The sequence below is a fragment of the Pristis pectinata genome, chromosome 10 (genome assembly GCF_009764475.1).
Source record: "Pristis pectinata isolate sPriPec2 chromosome 10, sPriPec2.1.pri, whole genome shotgun sequence".
Classification (NCBI taxonomy): Eukaryota; Metazoa; Chordata; class Chondrichthyes; order Rhinopristiformes; family Pristidae; genus Pristis; species Pristis pectinata.
In genome coordinates, this window is record NC_067414.1 from 54,377,928 (window position 1) to 54,398,929 (window position 21,002).

At 35.4% G+C, this 21,002-nt stretch overlaps 2 protein-coding genes across 7 annotated transcripts in view; one reads left to right on the forward strand and one right to left on the reverse strand.

Moving 5' to 3' along the window:
• runx2a (RUNX family transcription factor 2a) overlaps positions 1-21,002 on the reverse strand; it is a 140,651-nt gene that overhangs the window by 118,588 nt on the left and 1,061 nt on the right. The window lies entirely within an intron of this gene.
• supt3h (SPT3 homolog, SAGA and STAGA complex component) overlaps positions 1-21,002 on the forward strand; it is a 320,780-nt gene that overhangs the window by 48,465 nt on the left and 251,313 nt on the right. The window lies entirely within an intron of this gene.

Below are 21,002 nucleotides of genomic sequence, written 5' to 3' on the forward strand. Positions count from 1 at the left end.
CAGCTCACCGCCACCTTCTCAAGGGATGGAGTATAATTGGTGACCTTTCAAGTGATCCTCAGATCTTTTATATATGGCGTGTAAAATTGTTGTGATTGTTTTTGTCAGGTTTGTAACAAATATGTTGTTTCAGATTTTTTAAAATGACGTCTCTGCTCTTATTAGCAATATCTTGGATGCTTGAATTAGACTAATCCAAATTGTTAGCTTGAAACCCTCTGCTGTGTTATCATCTGTGCAAGCCTCTTTTTTATGTAACCAGGTACTACATAGATGTGGAGAAAACTTCTGTCAAAACGCTGACAGAGATTAAGTTCAGTTCCTTGGATCAGCTGCCTATTTGTTGTATTATTACAAACATTGAACCTGAGACATCCAAGCAGAACTGTTGGCTATGCCTAGTAAATGGAAGTTATTTATGTATGTAAGTGTCTGAAATGATCATGTAGGGTGTTTGAATTGTGAGACTTGTGTGTGCTTAAATACAAGTAGTTCTTATGCTCCTTTTATCTAAAATACTAGTCTTAAATTTTAAATGTAAAATGTTGTCATTTTAGTGACTGAATAAATGAAAATGTAAATATAAAATTTTAATGAATGTTTTTGGTTAGTTTTTTTTAATTGACTGATCTATAAATAATCTGTCTTTATTGTGTTGACAACATTGCTGGCCTCTTGCACTTAGTAGGTAGAATGCATGTCACTTGTATGCAGCACAAATGAAGTCTGACTTTGCCTGAAGTCTGGGACTGTCTCAAGTTATGAGTAAACAAATAGACCTGACTTGTAAATTGAAATATAAGCTTCATTCCTTAAACTAAAGTTGAACCATCAAAAATAATTTTAAGCATTACTAGCCATAGTAAGGAACAGGTAGTCCCTTGTTTAATATCTCCATATTTCTGGAGATTTCATTATGGAGCTAAAACAAGGTCCCAGGTTCTCTTCTGCATTGAACCAGAAATTATTTCATTTTTTTCCTGAAGACCCTTTACCCATATATTAGAATTCATTAACACTCAGTTTATGAATTTTGTAACTCATTTATTGTGGGAATATAATCCATTGCAGAACTTATTCTTTAAATTTTAATCAAGTGTACAGTCTTTAATTCTGGGAAGCAGAAAAGTCAGCAACTTCTTATACTATTTAAGATCATTTTTTTTAAGTGGAGGAATCAGTCACCCTGACCTTTTCAGAAAGATAACTAATTTTAGAGTTTTAGTAATATGGAAAGAAAATGACAATCATAATTGTGGCCCAGCATATTATTGCCTTTCTTTGGTTCCCTAAATTTGTTGCCTTTGTAATAATTCCTGTCACTGTACCGCTTGTAGATTGAACAATTATACCTTGTAATGAAAACTGAACTTCATTTACAAAAATAATGAGAGGATTTGATGGTTTAATACATAATACCATTTTTCAACTTTCAATATGCACACAAAAATGTGCACAAGAACCAATGAACCAAAAATGCAAGATCTGATGTAAAACATCAACACAGAACTACAGAGCAGCAATGTTTACAATATTGTAAATGAATTGAACTGTAAAACTATTATAATGAAAAACTTCAAAAATTTATCGATGTAACTACAGTATTTCAGGTTCTGACATAGTGAGACCTTATAAGTTATAAATCAGGAAATGTTGACATTCAAGTAGAAGAGGTGCAGACTATAATATATTATTGCGGAAATTGCTACATATTTAATAAGGTATATTTTTTTGAAAGCTAGTTAGTTTTCATTGATATGACAAATATCCTCACATGCAATGGCCAAAGTTTTGCTAACAATTTCTCATAGCAGTGTTGGCATTCCCTTCTATAAATGCTGCTAGCTTGGGATACTCGGGATACAAGCATATATGCTCACAAATGCTGAAGTTATGAATTTGCTGGCTGCTGTCAACCAGACGTTGAACTCCTCATGGACTGGTACTCATAAATCTGTGGCAGTTCCTCATCACCTATATTGGAATATCCAGCTGAAATTTCTGTACCAAATCAGACCTGCTGTAAGAACAGTCTGACCATTCACTTGAAAGAAGAAAATTGGTTTTGAGGGATCAAAGTATGTATATTAGTTAGATCACATTTTCAACTGAGTTTACATTTCTGTATTCAAAGGTGTGTTTATAGTCTTTTGGTCTGTATTTTTAATACTCGTTGATAGTTTTTGAATGGTAATCATTCATAGTTTTGACAGCTAGCTAAGCATGAGGATTTGATTTGGCTTGGTTGGCTATGAAATATGACGTGTTGATTTTTTTTAAGAAGATAGAACATAGAACAGTATAGCACAGTATGGGCTCTTCGGCCCACGATGTTGTGCCAACCTACATAAACACCTCCCTAATCAATCTAACCCTCCATGTTTCTTACTTCTGTGTGCCTATCTAAGAGTCTTTTAAATGTCCCTATTGTAACAGCCTTGACCACCACCTCCAGCAGTGCATTCCAGGCGCCCACCACTCTCGGTGTAAAAAAAACCTACCTCTGACGGCTCCCTTAAACTTTCCTCCTCTGTCCTTAAACTGATGTCCCTGGTATTGGCCATTGCCAGCCTGGGGAAAAGGTGCTGGCTGTCCACTCTATCTATGTCTCTCATAATCCTTATATACCTCTATCAAGTCGCCTTTTAAAAGAATAATAAAATGTTATTTTCTGTAAAAAAAAAATTAATATTTTGTTCAATTGAATGACACTATTATCACTCTACAAATATGCAACAGGGGTTTGTTTTAAAATTGACAGCCCACTTAGAATTTTTTTGAAAAGTTAAAACATTGTTTGTTGATTCATTGTTCAAAATGAGTGGGTTAAAAGAAAAGGTGAGTCTGCTGGTAATCATTTTTAAAAGTAAAATACCTTCCATTTATGCTTTTTAAAACAAAGCTGTTGAAAGAATGAACAAAATCGGATGCTCAGATTAATTTAGATTCCCAGAAAGGTAATAAAGTATGTTTTTTGTTGTAATTATTTTTTACTTGTTTAACTGATGCAACAACTAATAAAATTCATGTTTACATTTAGCAATAATACAGGTATTTAGCAAAATTCCCACTAATCTTTGCAAGTTAATATCTATTTTATCATGCATCCATAACATTAATGAAATTTAATCTGTCAAACTAGACCCAAGTCATTATAATTTTTTTGGAATCAGTACAATGAAAAACTTTCAAAAGTTATCAATATAACTACAATGTATATGCACATACCACATTTGTTCTGACTATATGAGCATTTGAGTAAAATTTGTATAATGTTCTTATTGAACTTGGATCTAATGTCATGCATTTATTGAAACATGCATTTTGTCATTGTTACAAATTACAAATGAAAGAAGGTTATTGGGGATAAGTTTTAGATGGTGGAAACACAAGGAAATCATTGAACACACTAGCACCAATTCCTCCTTTGCTATAATCTTCGTGTGATTCGTGAGTTCCATGCAAAATCTGCCAAATTGTTCTTCCTTTAAAATACCTTATCCTGCAAGTGTTGATTTGCATTGTATCTTGGGACAAATCGCTATCTTTCATAATTGGCCACTTGAGGCTTGCCAATGAGCATCAGTAGGTTACGAGACTGGGGTAGGCATAATATTCTAACTCAATTCATACTTGACGTTTGGACAATTTCACCTGACAAAGCTGTTTACTGGATAGTGAATAGGGTTAGGCACCTATTTTTCCCCCTCCGTCTGTAGTCACTGTAACTTGGCCACGCTTAACTGACTCAGTGCACCAAGAATTGAGTGTGTCTTTGCTAGTATCATCGCTTGTGATGCAACTTCATTTTAATCTATCAAATTAATTCTATTTTTTATAGACTAAGCACTTTTAAAATTTAGTACATCCGGGTGATTATATGAAGAGATAGCAAATAACATTCTTTGTTTACTTGGTTTATGACCTCATTATTTTACTTTTTATTACCACATTGTTGTTTATATTTTATAAATAGTTTTCCATTCATTAATAACAAGCATTGTTGAAAAATTACTGAGATATTTAAGAAACTAATGATGTCAGTCAACTTGCCATCTTGTCATCATTGGAGCAGATGACTGTGTTTTTGACCTTAATTTTAGAACAAACAATTTGTAGGATTAGAAAATAACCTTAAATCTAACCCGTTTTTCTTAAATTAATGTTAAACCGGAGTATGGGAGGTAGAAGATGCAAGTGGATGTTTTAATCTTGTACTTTATGTTGATTGAAGTGCACACTAGGTTGAGTTATTCTTTGGTGAAGACCTGGAATTTAGGTCCTATATACTAGTTTGGAGGTACAATCAAGGCTCAGTTATGCAAATTACAGAGAACCCTCCAATGTCCTCCATTGATGCTATAGTAATCTCAGTATTTTACTTCCATTGAACGTTAATGCTGAGGAGTGTAATCTCATTTGACAATCTCAGTGGTAATTAATTGTAGGTAAATGTAAGTCAGCAGTGCGTCGCCATTTGATTGCTGTTTATGTCCTTACTACCTTTAGTATTTTAATATGTTCAGTCCTGTTAGAGAGGAAAACCATCATAAACTGGAGAGGAGGAATAAAAGAAAAATCCTTCTGTTACTGTACATAATGCAACTTTAGTCATTCAAAAAATACAAAAAGGGATTTTTGTGTTAATTCAGACATATAAAAGACCAATACAAGTGATGTAATGTCTACAACAGATGTTCCACTTTTAGAAAATTAACCTCATGCATTATGCCTTCGGACCACAAGAATAGCTTTAATATTGCTGGCATGGTTTCTGTGTGGTCACTTTCAGTTGTATACATCATTTTGCTAAGAGTAATTAATACAAGTCACAGAGAATGCATGCTAATAGAAAAAGAAGTTATGAACTGTTGGTTACTAAATTTAGCATCCTGTGGAATTATCAAGAATTGCTAAACAGCTGTAATAAAGATGTTTATTGATGTCAAATTATTAAATAGTGTACTAGCGTCTTGTTGACGTTATTTAGGATAATAAGGCTCTGTTCATCTTGTGGAATCCTATTCATATCTTTTTCTCACTAGTCTACTGAATCATTTATAGTCAGGCATTTAAAATCAACAATAATTTCGGATAGAATGAAAAACTCTTGTGCATTATTATTCAAAGCTGTTGCATTTATTCGGGTTAAGGCGATGAATGCTGATCCACACAAACATAGAAGTTCCTGGATTAACTTGCCTGTTTTGAGTTAGAACATCCCAGCAAGGGTAATGGTATAGTTGCTAATTAGAACGTGTATCCTTGTAATCATTAGGAGAGACAATTAGCCAAGATACCCAATCCTCATCCATGTCCAGCAATTTCGAGTGAATGTGTGCACATCTTATATGTGCTCGCATTTTGTCAGAATTTGTGTTTGTACATGAGTGTGACCTCATGTACACATTATGGGGATTAATTGAATCAGTTGTGTTGTGCTTTGTGATTAAAATAGTTTGGCATCAATTCATTTCTTGGGACATATGTGCAAAATATGCAGTTGGTTAAGGTACATGCCATCTGTGTAATATAACAAATAGATGTCTCTAGTAATAGGATTAGTGATGTATGGATGATCACATCAAATCCCACCACTGTAGATTAGGAAACTGAATATGATCCATTCTCAAATATCTTTGAGAGAAAGAAGTATGCCACCCTTTCTTGGCTTTCGCTCCAGATTCACAACAATATGGTTGACTCTTAAATGTGCTCTGAAACATCCAGTAAGTACTTCAATGTATACGTGACCCATGGGTTTGACCAGGAGTCTCCGGAAAGATATGGAATTTACTGGAATCTGGTATTTCCCTGAAAACTGCAGGGCACTAGAAACTGGGCATGTGCTCATATGCCAGAAAGTAGGACACTTGAACAGCACGCTTGAGTGGTTGACTGCAGGCTGCAACTCGTAGTCATGCACCTGATGCCAGAGGCATTGCAAATACATGCCTTGTGGGGACTGAGCTTATGCTAGTTAGAACCTGTAGCCTGCATTTTGAAAGTTTGTAGGTCAGCTGCCATATCAAAATGTATTGGGTCAATGGTTCCACACCACACTGTTGGCATTTGACACCATTTCCTATGGAATCCAGTGGTAGAGCACATACTTTCTGTAGCTTCCTGGTTATGATAGACAACCTAATGTAAGAGAAATGAGCCTATTCCTTTGAACGGAGAAGAATGTCTGGAAGGGAGAAGGGTAAGTGTTAAGTTACGTACATCTTTTGAATTCTGTTTTTTTTCTAATGAATTTAAGGGTAAGTGTTAGGTTACTTACATCTTTTTAATTCTGTTTCTCTTCCTGATACTTTTAATTGTTTAAGTACTTCTAAGTTTTAAGTTTAAACAATAAACATCAAGAAAAGATTAATAGTCTTTGTATACTGTTGCATATTAGAAACATTTAGCAGCAAAGTCCTTGACTGCTGAGATGGTGCGCACGTTCAGGGATTTGTGGCTTTGCTGGTCAGAGTTATTTTTCTGATGTTTTGTGGATGAAACTTGTTTTGTTCCTACCACTTGATGGTATTATGTCATGCAAGATCTTGCTGCTGCACAGAATCTCTTTGTTTTGGATCAGCTCAGCACTTAGTCGGTAGGTATACTGGCAGCAAGTTCTGACTCATTAAGAATAAAGCTAGGCAGACCACTTGGCACTAACCCAGCTTTGGATTGGGATATAACAGAAGCACACCCAGTTGTTCCTGAAAAGTTGTCCTTGTGGATATCTGGGGACATGTCTAAATGGGGAAAACTGTCCCACAGACTGATCAAGGTATGGCTAGTTAAGTTGTAAAAGACATTATTATCATACTTCGTCCGTAGCAGATAGTAAGGAAAGTGTAACTACTACAGAATCAAACTTCATACACTTTATCACATATCCTAGGAATGTGCTGTCCAGTGGCAGGGCAGATCCATCAATGCTCTACCACAGGTATACACTTGGGTCTTGAGCTTAGGAGCCCTCAGCATTAACTCTGTATCCTATGAAGCCTCATGGAATCAAGTTATAAATGGGTAAAGAAACCTCCTCCTGATTACCACACTCCATTCCTCCCTTAGCTGATGAATCGGTGCTCATCCATGACAACATTTGAAAGAAGTGCTGAAAGTAGCAAGGACATGGAATGTACTGTGGGTGGTGGACTTCAAAGCCCATTACCATTGACAGGAGCAGCTTAGTCATAAAGGACATAACCATCAGACTGGTTCACTTGTCATCTTCAGCAGATACAATGTGAGATGTAAGCTGACTTAATTTCATTCTCGCCAGTCTACTTCTGATAGATGTATCCTTCCATGACAATAAGGGTAAGGTGCGACCACTACACATTTCTTGTGGAGCCAAAATCCTGCCTTTGCTTATTATGTTGTATAATGCTTCATTTGTGGTGAATGGGATAGAACTGGAATGGATCTGACAGCTCAGAATGGGGCATTTTTCTCACTCTGTGCCAGTAGCAGAATTGTATTCTACAATGGTCTGTAAGCTCATGACTTTGGATACCCCTCCTGTTACCATTACAGCCAAGCTAGGTGACCCACCCAGTGTGCTAAATGAGTGTAGAAGAACACACCAGGAGCAGCACCAAGCATGCCTCAAATTGAGGTGCCAACCTGATCTCCCAATCCCACAATCAATAGATCAGACCTGCCATATCCAGGCATGAATTTAAGAACTAAATGGCTCCATGGATCATTTGTCTCCATCACAGTCTTGATCCAAAAATTGGCAAAATGACTTGTATTGCAAAGGTGAGGTGAGAGTGACTGACCTTGACAATAAGATAACTTGACCAAATGTATTAAGGAGTCTTAGTAAAATTGAACTCAATGGATACTTTGGAGTGGGATGGAAAGTCATGGAGGTGTACAGTATTAAAACAGCCCATTCAGCCCACCACATGCATGTCAATCTGAGTACTCATCTGCACTAATCTCATCCACAAGCACTTGGCTCATACCCTTCTATCCCTAAGCCTTCAAGTGCTTATGTAGAGTCTTAAATGCTGTCAGCTACCTTCTTCAATCACTCTCTCGGGCAGTGCATTCCAGATACCACTCTCAGGGTGAAAAAGGTCTCCCTCCTATCCCCTCTGAATCTCTTCCCCGTTATCCTAAATCTATGTCCTCTTGTCTATCTGTGATATGGGGACAAGTTTCCTACAGTCTACCCTATCTAGACCTCTCATAATTTTAGATACTTCAATTATGTCCCCTCTTAACCTCCTCTGCTCCAGGGAGGACAGGCCTAATTTCTCCTCAAAATAGAAATGCGCCATCCCAGGCAACATCCTAGTGCATTTCCTTTGCACCCTTTCTAGTGCTATCACAGCCTTCCCAGAAATGCATGCAGTATACTAGTTGTAGTCTTAAGTTTTATAAAGTTGGAGCATTATCTCCCTGGTTTTGTATTCATTGCCCTGAATAATGATGGCCAGTATTCCAGATGCCTCCCTAACCACAATATCTACCTGTGCTGCCACCTTCAAGGATCTCTGGACTTGTGCTCCAAGGTCCCTCTGTTCATTAATGCTTCCTAAGACCCTAATATTCATGGTATATGTCCTGGTCTCTTTAGTACTTCCAAAATGCATCAGCTCACATTTATCTGATTGAACTCCATCTGTCATATATCAGCCTATTTCACCAACACATCGATATCACTCTGTAGCCTGACTATCCTCCATAATATCTACGACTCTGCCAGTCTTCGTGTCATTTGCAAACTTACTGATCATTCCTTCTACATTCACATATATTACAAACGGCAAAGATCCAAGGACCGATCCTTGAGGAACACCACTAGTAACAGGCATCCAATTACTAAAACAACCCTCTGCCTTCACACTCTGTGTCCTATTACTGAGCCAATTTTAGATTTCATTTTGCCAATGGATATATATTTTCCACTGGTCATTTGTCATACAGTACCAAGGAATATTGTTGTGTTTGTTGGTTACTGTTGCAGTAACTTTTAGGGCATTTCCCTAGGCTCCATCTCTTCAACTTTATTAATGGACTGACTTCCACCATAAAGTCAGAAATGGGCTAGTGATTGTGTACTGTTCAAGTCCAATTGCAACTCCTCAAGCAAAGAGTCTTTTGCTTGGATGCAGCAGGACCTAGACCATCTAGCAAATGAGTGGCAGGTAACATTTGGCCATAAACTACTTCCAACAAGAGATATTTTCTTGATGTTCAAGAGCATTACCATCACTGAATTTCCCACCACTAACACCTTGAGTGCCAGAAATTTGTGGACTAGTCGTATAAAGATTGTAGCTATAACAGCAGGTCCCAACCTTCTCACCATCTACAGATACAAGCAAGGAACGTATTGGAGTATTGTCTGTTTATATAGATGATTTAGGAAGGGAATTCTTAAAAATCATTTAACTGTACTATTTGAAATATTTCTTTCTAATATATTGACCTATTTGATTTAAAGTTTTGTCATCTGTGCACATCTCTAACACAAAAAGCATGAAATTCTGAAAATACAGCATATTTTGTGTGAATTTACCTCTGCATAACATAACTTCTCAGACTCTGAACTTTCACTTGCTTTTAATGCATGTGAAATTTAAACCACTCTTAAAAAAAACACATCGCAATGTTTAAATACCATTAATTTTTTTCTGTTTCCAGTATTTTATGGTCCCTTGATTCAAGCTTGTTCTGAATTGTTTTCAGAAGGTTTGTCTAATCCTTTGACTATCTTTAACTAGCTTCTGAATCGCATTTTGTTTTTTGGAATTGTTCAAGACCTTATTTTTCCAGAGGTGGTGGGACGGGTTGCAGATTACATTGCACTGTGTTACAGCAGACTACGCTGCACATGTACACTTCAAGTTGTTTTTGAGCATAATTATTTATTGCCACTCTTCATAGATGTGTACTATTTAGTTATATCACTAACACATATGGTGTTGTTTGAAACTTTCAAAAGTGAAGGGTGCAAGAATAAGAGGAAAAGAAGTAATAAACTGAATTCATTCAGACAAGTTCAACATTTGAAAAAGAAAATAAAAATAAAGTGTGAAAATGATCCAGAAGTGGGCAAAATAGAAAACAAAACGCTAAAAGACTTAAAGTGTGGTGATTCGATTGGAAAAATATAGGTGAGTTTAAAGAATTGCCTTCCTTTGGTTAAAAACTGGCATAGGCTGCAAACAGGTTTAAAATTCCCAATCTAACACTGGATTTGGATGTTAATCTGCCTTGGAAGTCTACTAAGGACCAGTGGTGTGAAGGGAGAATTTCTGTGTCAAACAACAACTCGGCTCCAACTGGAATAAAACTCCAATCTGTACTGATACTGTATTTATTAATGTTATTCATTCCTTGAGGGCCTTTTAGTTTTTCGCTTTCCTACTGTGTTGTCTTCTGCACCAGTTAAGATCTGGTTATTGTGATACCACAGCACCAGTGTTATATCTGAGTGGGAACAAAGGTTCCATGAACCTTTACCAATTTGTGATTTAAAAATTGATCATTCAAATCATTCTTCAGTGATTTGAAAGAAGCAAAAGAAAATTCTGAAGGCAGAACTATAGGTAAACATTGAAATCATCAGTAACGCCATGTGAAATCTGAACATCTAATGTGTTTTTGTTACACTTCTTTTGGAACAATTTTACTTTAGAGAAAATTGAAAAAATGTGCACAATATTTTACGGTATTGCAGCATTTTGTTAATCTCATGTTCAATTGTACAGTATGACATGGCTGTGCTGGAAGCTTGAAGTGCTGCAAGCTGGCTACTTTCTACAGTTTTTTTATGACATATTATTGGTCCTTTATTAGCATAAAGATTTTTGCTGAAATTTAAAGGTGAAATGTATATAAAACCTGATTAATAATCATGAATAAAAATTAAAGCTATGTTTGGAAGTCTGTGACAGATGTAATTGCAGTTAATATTCCTAATTTCTCCTGAACATTCCCAGTAGTCAACGTAATCTATAAAGAATCATGATTACTGCATTTACCAATACTGTGTGGTTCTTCAAAGTATCATCAAAGGTCTCTTTGTGATGTCTGTAGTCGAGAGGAAAAGACACTGGTTTTGTATACGTTACAATAGTACTTAAAAATATTATTGTAGCTGGAGTGTCACAAATAGCTATTATGTCATAATGAGCAAGCTTTATATAACAGTGCACGCCAAGTCACAGTTGTTTAAGCCAATTGTTCTCAGGATGTTCTAATTCGAAGTGTCTTTTGGCCAAGTAGTTTACCAGCACTGCAGTTTCAGTAGCTACCTTAGAAAATAGCGGTCTTAATTGTAACAAATAAAACTATACAGCGGTTGGTTTAATGTGGCTCATGTGGCAATTGTTTAGTTTTCTTTTGCCCTTTAGTACTTGTTGAAGGCTTGCCTTCTCGGATGAACATATAATATTTTGAGTTTAGTATGTGTACCCTATCTCAAAGTTCAACCCAGGGAATGGCCAAAAGATACATGGTAAAGGATGATATTGATATTGTTACAACCTGCTCTTGTTAGTATTTTTGGTCAATGCAGCATTGTGGCAATTTCATCAGCTAAGATAAAAAGTATTTTAGAAGATTGTTCGTGATCCATAATGTGTTATAGTTTTGTTAGAATAGGAAGTATGGACACTTTCTGATTAATGGTGGTTTGTGTTCGGTATGGTTTTATTGTATTAGAAAATAGAACCTATTGACCAGCGTGTGACAGGATCTTAAGAATTTAACATTTGAAGTTTGATTGCACCATCCACTAAACTTAGCAAAGGAAATTGCAATGATGTATCACTTGAAGCCAAGTATGATACTATAGCAATATGTAGGAAATCAGCAGTTGTGTCTCAGACTTTTGAACCACTGACAGAAGTTGATATTTTAGTAAATAGTTAAAGATCCCACAGAGTATGAATATATGGCTTCTATGTCTTACACATTCTATATAATGTTGGTCAACATTTCTTCCTCCATGTCAACAAAATAATAACTGATTCCAAAGCAAAATATTGCAAATACTGAAAATCTGAGCAGAAATTGTTGGAAATACTCAGCAATTGGAGAGAGAAGCAGGGTTAGTGGTTCAAGCTGATAATCTCTCATCACTTTATGTCAGAATAATAATTGGCTATTCATTTTGTTGGTGGGATTTTTATAGAAAGGCTTTGATAATTACTTAGGGATGGCTACTGTCATTCAAAATAGTTGATTGTATATGAAGTGCTTTGGAATGATAGAGTGCTTCGTAAAACCTAATATAAATGAATAGTTTTCTTTACCGATATACAAGAATATTCGTGAGAGTAGCTTCAAGACTTTTGTCCAAGTAGAGGTGTCCTGAAGTCACTATCCGCTATTACTGGAGACACAAGAGACTGCAAATGCTGGAATCTGGTGGGTCAAGCAGCATTTGTGGAGGCAAAGGGATGGTTGACGATTAGGGTTAATACCCTGCATCAGGACTGGGTCCTGCAGGGGCACAGGCCACTCCTAGTATTTTTCAGAAAGGTGCTCTGAAGTTGGATTTCAGGGGCGTCCAGGGGCAGAGCACGAATTTTAGCAGATCTCCGCACAAAGGCCTTGGAATTAACCAGAATGTCCTGTATCAGGTTAGATCCAGCATAGGAATAGCATCTCTATTCATTTAATGCAGAGCAAATGAATGTGATAGATATTTGGGTCTTGGGTAAATTTTAGTTAATTTAAAAACATTTGAATTATTTTGATGTGGTTTTGTTTTACTGAGTTGGTTCAGTGTTTGTTTTTAATTGTTTGAATGCATTTTGATATCTTTGGAATGTCTTTGGAACATTGAGCAGGGGCCTGGCTAAGTCAGCCAAATAAACATCTTTCAAATATTCTTTTGGGTGTTGCTTATTCTAAAGCCCTCATTACATCTTGTCAATATGATGGCATTCACATGCATGAGGGCCTGTATCTGTGTGGTGCCATGCTTTTGAAGATTGGTCTCCTTTGAGGACAGCTGATGCCTGGGGTATAGATGCAGATTTTTGTTTTATGTCAGTGGTGAGCATGTATGGCATATCACTAACAGTAAAATCTGAGCCATTTGACTGAACCTTCTATAATAAAATGTTGCACTGCATGTAATAGCAAAGAGCTGCCGGTATCCATTTGCTTAAAAATATCAACACAAATTTGAAACATCTTAATAATAATTTTATTTGAATTCTGCAGTTTCCACCTAACTCCTAAAGCAGAAATTATTACTCAAAACACGGGCCATTCTAACATAATTGACATTAGGAAATGATTTTCTGTTTAAATGCAGGGATGTTTTGTGTTTGTCATGCTATGATGAATAAAACCTCAGGTTCCAGCATCATGTTCCATAATATCTATATCATTTGATAATTAAATACAAAGTCCCTTGTGCTCTTTTAACATTAAGTTACTTTTCACATTTAGTTTTTAATGTAAAATTTCTCTTAACGGCTTAATTACCAATTGAATATGGAAGAATGTAGTAATCTGAACAAGTACTTGTGACACCATTTATATCACTAACTGTTAATTATCTTCAATGGATTTTTCTTAATATCTATTTCCTGTATATTTATGCAATAAATTTATCAAACTTGAATCTTCAACAGTCATAAGACTCACTAGTTTTAGTTTTTAAAAAAAGGTGGTTGTGAGAATTGTGGCAATGTTGTTAGTACTTAAGTCAAATGACAATGATTACATTCACTGTACATTTTGACTGATTGATCTTGATTTTTTGAAGAAAGCTAGTAGAAAGTCTTGTGTGTTCAAATATCGTCCTGACTTTTGCTAATGTGGCTACTTGCCATTTCCTAAGACTTAAAAAAAATATTGAACAAATTACCAGAAACAATGTTAGATTATGTATCCTGTATTTAGCTCAACTGTAACTAGTGCACTTCTTGATTTATTGTTGATTAACTTTTTGTATCCATATTTTTTTGTTAATGCCTAATGGCATTGAGTGTCTCCTGATGAAATGGAATAGAAGTGTTTAAAATTTGAAGACAAGGGCTCTGAAAGCAACCCTACAATTTCTGGGAGTAGGGGGTGGAAAATAAAGAATATTATGACTATGCTTAGCATTGTGGTTTATGTAAAGTGAAGTATATAATTTTCTGTAACAGTTTGGCTCTTTTGAAAGCGAATACAGCTGCTTTAAATTGTATTCTAAAGAATGTAAGCTTTCAAAGCCGCTTGGTAAATTTTAACACCTTTCAGACTACACTAACCTTCATATTCATGTTCAAAAACTTTATTACTGTTCAAGATTTAAAATATTCCTTAAGGACTATGATTTATCTCTTGTTGTCACACAGCAGTAGACAGGAGATGTTTTATGAATAAAATTAAATGGAATGAGCTTCTGGAGAAATGTTGCTGCTGTGATTTAGCGGAAAGGAAACTAAAACTACATGCATTTTATATTGTAAGATGTTGTTTAGGTTTTATTTTAAAACATTAAAGATTTGTTCTTGAACTTATGTAATGATTTTCTTTTAAAAGAAATGTCAAGAGCTTCAATTAATAACTAATTAATTGCTTTTTTTCCTGTTTTCTGAATTGTTAACTGAAGCAAAAATCAAAGGACAAACTTATTTTGCTCAACTTTATTTAGTGAGCTAAATTATGTAGTACTAAGGATGAAAAAAATTGATCTATTCTTGCGATATTTTTATGAACTTTTCAGAATAACTTGTTGAAAATATTCATAAACAAATTAGTTAAGAGCTTCATAAAAAAATTAAATTTAAACCTGATTGAAACCATAAGTTAGAAACATAAGCAATCATATGGAAATCACTGAAACCTCAAGTTTTTCTGTTCGTAATCAGGCAGTAAAATAGCTATGACAATGTTGTAATAAATTTGAAATATTTTGAAAGCTTTGGGAAAAAATATCTAACGTGAATGGTTATAAATAAAAATTAATTGGGTTAAAGTGTCTGAGCACAGTCATATAGTATTAAATAACACAACATGAAATGTCTATGAACTAAAACTCTGCAAGCCTACCCTGTAGCCTACAAACACATGGTCCATGTTTCAGGTCTATAGGTGTAAAATTTATTGAGTGTACCAAATGCAGTCAATTGTATTTTTGACCATAAAATATGGAAGGTTTTTTTTAAAAGAATAGTTTATTTTTGTCAATTCAAGAAAGTTATCTGGTTGTTTTCTATCGACTGAAATAGCTGGTGTTATTTTTGTTCAATTGCATTGAAATGTATTTTTTAAAATAAATTAGCAGTTTGTAGATAGATAAAGATAAAAAGGTGAATAATTAAGTAACCTTGTCGCCATCTGGCTTCTAACTTCCCCCTCTCTCTCAGCTCCCAGTCCCCACCCCACTATACCCCAGTCATTACGGTAGTTTCTTGTTGGGGTTGTGTGGTAACGAGAGGATGTCTGGCTGGTTTTGTGGATGTCTACTGTCTATGGACGTAAACCCGTGGTCAAGTTTCAGTCACAGTCTCATATCTTTTTTAAAAAAAGGAAGGATTTATTTTGTGTTGTTTAACAGTTTGAAAAACATCTTGGAGAAAAATAAGTTGCCATTGTGTATTTAGCACAAATGTTTTCACTTCCATTAAGAAGAATATTTGCTGTTAATAATAGTGGCTCTTTTTGTTAAAAAAGAGAACTAGTTCAGACTGCTTTATAATTAATCTCTTAATATTTATACTTTCTCTGTGAGCAACCATATCATACAAGTTAATATCGATGTAGTTTGAGTTAAGATTCTGTCAAAGGCACTATTCTCCTTGTTATAACTTTAATGTTCAGTGGGTTAATATAAGTTATTTTATTCTTTACTTAATAATTTTTAAATGATGCCAGCTGAGTTCAGTCATAAAGCCTAATTTACTTAGGTGTTTAGTCTGAAAATGTATGGTCATTTGAATATAATGTAGCTTTTTAAATGAATAGTATTGATTGTATTTACATTTTTTATTTGATAGGAATGTTATTCAATACATTTGATGTATCTGCTCAAATGGATACCAAAGGGGGTAAATTAGAATAAAGCTTTGATACAATAAATAACATTCCCAAGTCTGCAACTTGTCAACCAAAAATTCTTATTACTGTTAAATTAATCATCAATAATGTATCTGGTTAAGTCTGGAGTTGGGTCTTAAAGAATTACCATTCACAAATAATCTGATAAATTGTGGCTGCCAACATATTCTCAGTATGTCAAATGAGTCTTTTTCAAAAACGAAATATTAGTATTTAATAGCTTGCTTGAGTGAGGTCTGCTGCCCACACTTATTACTCGCTTTCCGTAGATCTTTCAAATTCCCAGCATCTGGAAGGCAAATCACAGTGGCCTAGGTAGCCCTGCAGCCCAACAGCCAAGTTAAGAATGGCTGCAGGGCCCCAAGTAACATAACTGGGAGGCATGAATGGGCTTGAACAAGCCTAGCCCTCAAAATATTACTGGGAGCTATCGATTGTCATCAAAACCCCACCTCCAGCTTTGCTCTCTGTCAACTCTATCTCTGGCAATCAAAACCAATCAAAATCTATTAAAAAAATAAATATTTTACAAAAGTAAAGTGCTCAGAAGTGCTTCTAATTAAAACAAATATAGTGTAGCTTATTATTCCTTCCCACAGCTTGCAATTCCTATTTAAATCAATGGCTTTTAAGTCTTGATTAGGTACATTTCGCAGTGCAAGTTTTGAGAAATCTCAACAAGCTTTTTACATTCATTTTTGTGAATGAATGTAAGAATCATTGGTAATTCCAGAATTTATTGCCCACCCCAAATTGTCCTTGAATATGGCATTGAGCCCTCTTCTTGAACTATTGCAGTCCTTCCGGTGAAGGTGCTCCCACGGTGCAGTTGGGTAAGGATTTCCATGATGTAGACCCAGTAACAATGAAAGAACAGTGATATATTTCATATGACTTGGAGGGAAACATGCAGGTGGTGGTGTTCCCATACTCCTACATTACCTTGACATTTTTGGCAGTTGAGATCATCATGGGTATGAGAGGAACTGTTGGAGTAGCCTTAGCAAGTAACTGCAGTGTATTTTGTCAGTAGTACACACTGCAGTTACAGTGCTCTGGTGGGGTGGATGCTTGCCAGTCATATGGTTTGCTTCTCCTGGATGACGTTGAGCTTTTTGCTTGTTGTTGGAGCTGCACTCTTCCAGACAACTGTAAAGTATTTGATCATGCTTCTATCCTGTGCATTTAGATGGTAGCTAGGTTTTGGATTGTCCGGATGCCACAGAATGCCCTGCCTTTGACCCGCTCTTGTAGCCATTGTATTTATGTGACTGGATCAATTGAATTTCTGGCCAATGGCAATCCATGGGTTATTGATGGTCGGCGATGTGGTGAAGTCGAGGATAATTGGTTAGAAACTTACTTGTTAGAGATTGTCGTTATCTTGTGGCTTGTCTATTCCATGCCTGAATGTTGTCTAGATCTTGTTGCAGGCATGTATGGACTGCTTTATTTGCTGAGGAGTTGTGAGTAGATTTGAACAATGTGCAACCATCCCCACTTTTGACTTCTTGATGCAAGAAAAGTCATCAAAAAACAATTGAAGGTGGTTGGACCTAGGATATTGCCGTGGGGAGCTCCTGCTATTGTGTCTTGACTTTGGGGTGATTAAACTTCAAGGACTAAAATCAGAGGTGAAAGTAAACTGGAATGGGCTGATACTGTGTAACGGTAAATAAAAATGGCTGAATTTACGATATGACCATGTCAGTAAGAAATATACACGATCTTGCTGGTAAGAAATTTAAGTTACTTTCACCTGCACTACAATGATATTCCTTTGTGCAAGGTATGACTCCAACTATTGGAGTGTTTTCCCATGATGCCATTGGGGAGTTTAGTGGTGAATGCAGCCAGGAAATCACTGGTGAAGCCTGGCCAGTTAGCTCAGGAATTCCATGCTCGCAGGGGAATCCTGAAACACACTGACACTCCTACTGGGAAATGCCAACAGTCCAGTGAAACGTGGACTGTTTTGTCTTAAATAGAACAATGAACTATGCAGTGCAGTCATAGAATAAATCTACAATTATCTTAAGGATGAATTGCTCATTAGATGGAAAGATGATGATCCAAAAGTAAGATGTATGTTTTAGAAAGTAATCGTTTGAGATAGTTAATTTGCCTACTACATTTGCTGTCCTTCTTTTATAAAGGTGCGCTAGTTAGTTTTATGTAATAATTGTGAAGCCAGACTCTTTTAAAGAGATGTAATTGAAATGTACTGAACAGAGCATGACTAGCTTAGTAAAATTGGTAATTAATGTCATGATTAAGGCATTATTCTGGCCCAATAAATCTAAAAAGGCCTTACAAGTGATTGCATCAGATGTAGCCAATTCTTATGGATTAAGTCATTTTATTGCTCTGCATCCCAGAAAATATGTCTGAAATTGGAGATCTACTAGGCAAGACCTATGCAGAGATTTCACTTTATAGTAGTATCAATAAGTTTGTGAAAACAAAATATGACGCATTTGAAGAAGAGCGGGGGAGATCTGGCCAATATTTATGCCTCAAGCAACATCACTAAAACCATGCTATGGATAAAATTTCTGAACAGTTTAGCAATGTCATGAAAGTAACTGGTTGTGAAGTACCATGTGACCTCCTGAGTTTGTGAAAGGTGCAAGCTTATTGTGATTCCCTTTTCCTTCCTTTAAATTTACAAGTTTGGTGTAACTTGATTGAAAGGAAAAACCTAGTTGGTCACCATTTACTTGTCTTCAATTAGTATTTTTCATGGTAGGCTGATTGATGTGTAAGCTGTATATGTATTATCTGTTTGGCTGTGGAATTTTCAGTAACATCAGAATTTTTTTAGAAGTTTGATTGTGAAAAACGTATATACATCTGTTTTAGAAGTGTTTATATCAGATGGATACTGTGCGATTGTTATCAATGATTCTGAATAGGCAAAATTTTCTTAAATCTTCCCTCCATTACCAAGTTTCAGAACCAAATTTACCTTGTAATTTATTGAAGTCTGCTAATGCTATAATTTTATAAATTTTCCACTTTGTAAATGAATGACACAGTCTTGGGAAATACTTTTAAAAAGGCAACTTACTAAATTTAAACAAATTTAAAATGTTGAACTTATTATAGTGTGAATAAAATTGAAAAACGTTTATGTTCAGTACGTGTAGGTGCTTGGTTTTAGTATAACCTACTTCCTGTTTATGGACTGAGGAGAATTTTATATGGAATGAGACTATTAGAGACCTACATAAGCACTTATGAGTGATTAAGATGGTGATGTTCTTCTGCCAAAATTTCATATTGCAAGCATTTCTGTGAACTTTGTTAGCAGTTTGTTAATAAACGACATGCTTCTGTTTTTGATTAAAGATGTAATTTCCACTCCCAAGTGTTTCATAATCATTGCCCAACAGATCAAATATGATTATTTGTTTCAAATTCAGTTGTATTCATTATTTTACATGCATTATAGAAATTGTAGATCATTTCAAAGATTAGTGCCAGGTAAGTATAAATACTGTAGGACATTGCTGAGGGTATTGTGAGAAGATTGGTAAAGTTTAAGCTCGATGTAGAGATCGTGTATAAAGAAGAAAAATTAGTAATTGTTATTATGTGGTGGTCATATAGTATTTTAATGTTTTTGCAGTATATTGAATACATGAGTACTATGCATTAATTCATTTCAAATTTATGAATTAAATACATGATTTTTAAAACTGCACATTTCAATCCAGCTAGACTCAGAGATGTATGACCCTGTCCAACTGCTCTTTGGAAGTTCTAACTAAATAGAGTATTCACAGCTGTAAACCTGCATTATCTGTTATAAACATTTTAATAATGTGGTTTAGCTACTCTGCGGATGTTATGCCTCATGATTTACAAAAACAATTTATAATTTTCTGTCGATTTGGCACCTGTTTTCCAAAGGAACTATTTCCTTAATTTTCCTGTAATCTTCATTTTGGAACAGTACTTTGTTAGCAATACTATATGCAGTCTGTGTTGTACTTATTTACAAAATGTTGAAGAAAAAAATAGGATTAACGTTTTAACTGCGCACTTGTAGATTGTGTGGGAAATGCAGAAGTAATAAAATTTTATCTTGCTGGGACGTGTAATTGTGAAGTCAAAGGAGAGCCAAAGAAGCAAAAAGGCATAGCTTTGGTATTGTTTGCCACCAGCGATTGGATGATTCAGTAAACTGTCTGTATTACTTCCTAAGATGTTTCTTAGTAATAGTAAACATTGTGTGTGCAACATTTTACCACCTGTCTTTGTTTTATTGACATCCTGGGTTTGGGATTAGATTTTTTTATTTAAATATTTCTGTTACATGCAAAGCCGCACATGAGGGATTAAAGTTTCAGCTGAGTAATAAGTCTTCCCTTTGGTAGTCTGTAGTACTTCGTGATGACAAATACCCATATGAACTCATTAGCTTTAATTGGAAAAATCAAATTACCGCTTGAAACTTTACCGAAGCTTGCACCCCGCATCTTCCCCTGATCCATGCATCACCCCCAGCACTGATCTCTGCAATAGCTTGAGGACCTCCCTGAAGATTACTTAGATATCTTTTATCTCTTCTCCTGTTAGTTTTTTTAATAGTAAAATCTTGTTCAGTGTTTCCATTCATAAGCTTTGTTTGTTAATGTAGGAACCTTGTTATTTCTCTAATCTTGCTAATTTGCTGTAATGCATTTTTTTGCCAATAAGTTTTTGATGCAGCCAGTGCAGAAAAGTTAGAAATTCTTCCTTTTATTTTAATAAAAGTGAATCTTATTAATACTACTGTAAATGGCAGCTGTGTCGTGAAGCTGTGCAAAGGATTGAAATGGAGATATTGTCTCTTAATTTAATCATATCAGTTTCAGTGAAAACTTAAGTTCAATAAAATCTAACTACACTTACATGTGTGAAAAACATGTCACTAGTTCTAAAATTAAGTAGACTTCCTTACAAATACTAGCAACCATGTTAGTGGT